Here is a 6,000-nt window from a genome sequence, read left to right on the forward strand (position 1 = left end):
TGTGAAAGGGAAGTTCATCAGTTTTATGAGGAAGCTAATATACAGGACCAGCTGTACAGGTTTTGGTGGCCGTTCAATGAGATGACGTCACTAATGCCACTCTTGGCTGTGTAGTGTTTAGAATTAATAGTCTTATATTTCATTAGTTTTATGACAAACTGTGACTTTATTGATTTGAAAATTTACCTTTTAAATTGACAAACATCATATGTGTGATTCATGACATAATTCAGACGGGACGGGAAAATTATTTGTCTCTCTCCATATACTGCAATCCAAAGTTTTTCTGAAATAAGGTCCCAGGGGGCAAAACAGAAGGGCCGCGACTTCGGCTCTTTATTAATGTTTACATCCGATGCTGACATCAGCCTCTCGTCCGTGATCTACATGCACATTTCCTTCTGCACTGTAATACACTTGGCACCGCAAACCAAGTGCCATCTAGTTCAATTATGTTTGAGAGAAGGCAGACTACGGCCAATATCTCAAAAACTCTGCAACTCACACCCAGAGAATCGAGAACAGATAGATCAATAGCACTACAGGTAAGAGGAAGAAAATCTTTATTTTCGGGTGAACTGTCCCTTTAAACTCATGCGCACTGTGTAACCTGAATTTAAAGTGGCAACAGACAACTTTCAACCTAATAACCTAGTAAAAGACCACGTGCCCGGTGGCAGACAAAACTGTGTAATGATCTCAAGGTTTATAGGGAACCAATGTCCACGCAGATGGTTTCATTGTTCTATATCCATCACATTGTGCTACTTAACATTTACTTCATAATGATACGTTGAAGCAGAAAACTTGTCTATTGTCAGTAAGTTAAAGTTAAGTTAAAAGGCTCTTCTACAAAGATGCAGCTGATCAGACATCACAGGAAAATAAACAATACGGAAATAAATGAATACACTGATGTAATATCTGTTTTCTGTTCTGATTTATATTTCACAGCTGAATTACACAAACATGACTGGATTCATGTGTCCAAAGGCGTGCCTTAATCATTCCTGTCGATCAAGTAATGCTGCGGTGTGACCCCGTCATCAGAGAGGAAGATTTCCTTTCCAAACGGGGTCAAAGTTGATCGCTATTCCCACAACTCAGCAGCTCTCTTGGGATGAATCTGGGATGACATCACATTGATTCCCTGGTCCCCATGGCCTCCGTGTCAGAGACGCAGGACGTCTGTTACTTGACCTCAAATGTTGAAGTCATAATGACCAATGTCAAACTGTGACCAGCTGACTTGTCTGGTCGGCCATTTTCCCACAACTGTCCTCACGTAACACCTGAATGTGAGATGCTGACGCTTATTTCCGTGGAAGTGAGAGGCCACCTGCGATGTTGGTTTGCTAAAATGTGTGAAGCAATTAATTGAAAGAATACCAAAGGAGCCATTTAATTGATCATTTACAGTACGTGCTGGTTCTCAGTGTGAACTGAGCTAATCATGCATCTTTTCAAACAAAACCCATAAAGAAAAAACATTACTCGCTACGAGGGGAGCCCGAGCAGTTTAGATAAGGGCTTGATATAATTGATATTAAATGATGATGATTCTGCTGCATTATTTGTAATTAGGACATTTTGGCCACGCTGCGTTATCCTCCAGGCTCAACCTCTGCAGGAATTCAATTTTGTCACGAGTGTTACCAAAAAGAATTCACAGATATGATCTATATGAAAACAAATAATTATATGATATGCCTTTTTGGATTTGAAAACACTCGCAGGAGCGTTACTCCAGCAGGCGAAATGAAAAGACTGAAAAATAGATGAAAAGATGTTGCCTTTTATCTCATGATGATGATGATTCACAGGCTATAGCTCAGAGCAGTGCGAGCCTCACCAGCAAGAATTATTAATTTGCTCCCTGCCTTCTCCTCCTAACACAACAGGATGAAATCTTCATCTTTGCCTCTTTGAGAATATGTGAGCAAATAAGTTAGAAATTTATAGCATTTATTAAAAAATGACATCCTTAGTCTCCCTGGGAGTCTAAGAGCTGCCGGCATAATTATCTTTAGGTTTGATTGCTGGATAATTATTCTTTCAGCCTGAAATAACGAGCGTATGTTTTCCTCATGATCACAAAATAATGATTTAACACAAACTGTCCTCTTGTGATCTTATGAAAACAGCATGTGTTTAATCATCTATGATCAGCAGGTGGACAATGGAGTCTTGCCTGATGTCAGTGATTCCCAAGCTTTCACTGACTTTTGAGGCCAATATAGACAGATTGTTATGTGAAAGTTGAACTAATGATTAATGATATATTGGCCCTTAATTTTTTTTTTTTTGTGATAAGAATCCTTAATGTATTGTAATCTCAGTGTATATACTAAGCAGGACATTTTACAGCTGAAAATCAAACTGGTAGGTTGTTTTCTCGTTGCAAAATCAAGTAAAGGAATGGTGATGACACTTTAAAATGACATCTACTTGTGACCTGACATTAAAGAATATTTTTGCTAGAATATGAGTTTGAATGTGAGTTTACAGCACAGACCACATAACTGCAACATCCTGTCTACACTGTGACTGTCAAATAAAGATAAATGGGAGAAGAAAAGAAACATAAATACCACAATTCCTTTGTTTGTTTAATTTAAAGGATTTTTAGTAACCTATGTGACCAATATTTTGCAAGGGAAAAAAAGGAAAAGCTTGGAGAATTATTGTTTTGTATTGTAACTGACATATTTGTTGTTTTTGTCCCATTCCTTTAGTCATATTTCGACCCCATATTTTTTATCCTGGGAGCCCATGTTATTTAAAGGCAAAGTATGTCATTTCTGCCTCCAAGGGTCTCTCAATCAAAACAAAACCTGGGGCTCATGGGATTTGTTGTCTTCATTGTTAAATGACCACCACTGATGATGAAAATAAATCTGACGTGACTCAGGCAGAAATGTTCACAGATGTGGTGAGGTGAAGATTCAAAGATTTATTCAAGTTACGTCTAGTCAAGTTCGCCAACTTCCTTCTTCACGTAAGAGCAACCGGCGACCAAAAGTGACGCACCGTTACCTTGAATTACAAAAAGGAAAGGCTCTGCTTCTTACGGAAACTTAGCAAGGCTAAGTTGCGGAGCAAGATTCTGGTCAACTCAAGCGATAAAAAGGATCCTGAATGGAAACATCACAAACTGTCATGGCTGAACTGCGGGTGATTAAAACTGCCCAGAACATCATTAGTACCTATCTACCGAGCATCAGCAATAATGTAAGTTCACAACTGGACAAAATATATAACAAAGATCTAGTCGTTTTTAGACATTTTAATGCAGAAATGTTACATATTGTATCTTTAAGTGATCTGTCCTGAATATTGATTTCTAGATTCCAGGGACTCACAACACTGCAGAATGCTTCCTTTCAAACGTTCTACTTCATTAATTTTTGAAAAAGTACATTTTGAGCCCAAATTAGTCTGTCATTAGGCAGAGAGGTATCAATCAACATACACAGTTTCGTGAGACCAAGAGAATCAATATTACTGACTAAATGTAACATTTGTGAGCACCCGGGTGGTGCAGCGTGAAAATACTCGCCCACCACTTCAGCGTTCAGCTTTAATCCGTAGCTCCAGTGTCTCTGGCTCCATAAACCCCTGTTGGCAGCGTTCCTCGCAGCTGCACTGGTGACTCCTACTGGTTGGTTGGGATGTCTGTGTTGAGTCAAAGCTTAGATCGGCAGGAGATTATTTGAACCTCTGCATGTGCAACACCCTCCTGGTGAAGCACCTCGCTGTCAGGGAGAAAAGAAGCAGCTGGCAAGTCCATGTGTATCGGAGGAAGCACATGGCTGTCTACGCCCACCTGAGGAGAGCAGTGGGTGCCGCCACGGCAGGTTCTGCAGTACATGAGGATTTGGCCTTCACAAATGGGTAAGGAATGCCAAAAAAACAATAAATAAATTTAAAAAAACATAAGCAGATAACACTATTAGAGCCAACTACTGCTGCAAATGACCAAAAAGTTCCTGTCACATCCATTAAATATTCACTACAAGTGGTCATAAACTGTTGGATGACGATGCAGATTATGTCATGATCACAAGAAAACAAACTGTGTTATGTAGAGATAACCAAATAATCCTTCTGTGATCAAAACATGAACATAATCCATTGGTCCGTCCTGCTCATGTCATATTGTTGTGAGTAAACAAGAAAACAGGCTCAGTGTGACACATCTGCTACATCTCTCCTTGTGTATGATCAGAGGACTGGCATCCGGTGACTTGCAGGTACAGAGCCAGGTGTTTGGATAAATTCTTAAATCTGCTGCAAATTACCTTAGGGCTTTAATCTAATGGGCTGTGATGCATCAGGGCCTTACGTTGTAAATCTACAATGATGACTTCAATTTGAAAAGACTCATTTTCTGGTGAAAAAAAAAAAAAGTGTGTGTATATCAGAGAAAATTGCTTTCCGTGTCAAAGATTTTAACACCGAACAGCTTGCAAATTCAATATTTCTCTGACTTATGATGTACAATCATGACTGGTCAAGTCAAATTTAATTTCCCTTGCTCACATATGACTTGACTCACCTTTCAATCTGTTTTTACTACCATTTAGTGCACTCCCTCACATCAAAGCTCCCCCGCTGACGAACAGAATTCATAGAAATGGGTTCCTCTGGTGAAAGACACATAATGAGAGGGGGTGAGTAAGTATTGTAGGAAGGATGCAGTTAAACAAGCATTATGCAGCTCAAACTCAATGATTTGGAGAGCTATTCCAAGAGCCCATCAGTCTTGGCCAGATGTTGGAGGCTGATAAGAGACTCTGTTCTCAAGGAGCTCTTCTTTATTCTGTCAGTGCCTCTTCCCCATGAAAGAGACTCCGGCAAGGCAATGGCCTAAGGAGATAGAGAAGCACTTGCTATTGTGGTGGAGTGTCACACAGATGTAAAGAAACAACAAATCTAGTTGAATAAAACATTCTGTGCAAACACTGAACACTGTGGAAATCACATTTGGTAACAGAGTGTAAAAAAAAAAAAAAAGAAAAAGAAATCTCCAGTGGGATAAAACTATGTCAAGTGGTAGAACATTGTGATGGAAAAGATGTTCGGGATGAAGCGCTGTGAACTCCCCATGAGGAAAATGGAAACGCATCATGTGGCATAAGATAACTGACGTGACATAGTTCAGGGGATGAGGAAAAAAGTGCCTACCCCAATTTCACTATTTGAATGCCGCTGCGTGCTGCGTCACAAACCCATCATGCGCTTTGGCTCCCCAGCAAACGCTCTTTGGCCTGAGTGTGACAGAGGCGGTGTTATCAGCTGCACAGGCTGACACACTTCACTCTCTTGCCTCGGGCTTTGCAGAGTCAGAACCATGCGACCGCAGCAGTCAGCGCAGCGTGGCGGGAAGACATCTTCACCACATGAGGTTTGAGATTCACGGAGAAGGCTGTGTGCTTCTTAAGACACAAATTTGTACTGGACAAACATGTTTATGCACACATGCGTGCACAAGGTAAATCAAAGGGCATTTCTGGTTAATCGTGCTATCAGTGCATGTGTGTGGGCAGTCAGAAGGTTACACGTGGTCTAGTCCTTTAATGATTATTTGATTACAACATTAGGGGGTCAAGGGAAAAGTTATGTGCACTGATGTGATAAATGATTAAAAATTCAAGTCATTTAAAAAAAATATGCTACCGATGTTTGTTTTTGCTTCAAAAATGCTAGCTTTATTTTCTAAAAATACTAGTTTTAACAAAGCTGTTAGTTTAAGCGACAGAAAACGCTAGTCTCAGCTTCTAAAATTTCTAGTTTTAGCTAAAAGGCTAATCTAAGGTACAAAATGCTAGTCTTAGCTTCTAAAAATGCTAGTTTTAGCTTCTAAAAATACTCTTTTAGCTTAAATGCCAGTTTAAGCTACAAAATATACTGATTTCAGTTTCTCAAAAAAGCCGTTTTAGCTGAAATTGGAGTTTAAGGTACAAAAAATGCTAGTTTTAGCTTCTAAAATGCTAGTCT

This window comes from Pagrus major, chromosome 18 (genome assembly GCF_040436345.1).
Source record: "Pagrus major chromosome 18, Pma_NU_1.0".
Taxonomy (NCBI): domain Eukaryota; kingdom Metazoa; phylum Chordata; class Actinopteri; order Spariformes; family Sparidae; genus Pagrus; species Pagrus major.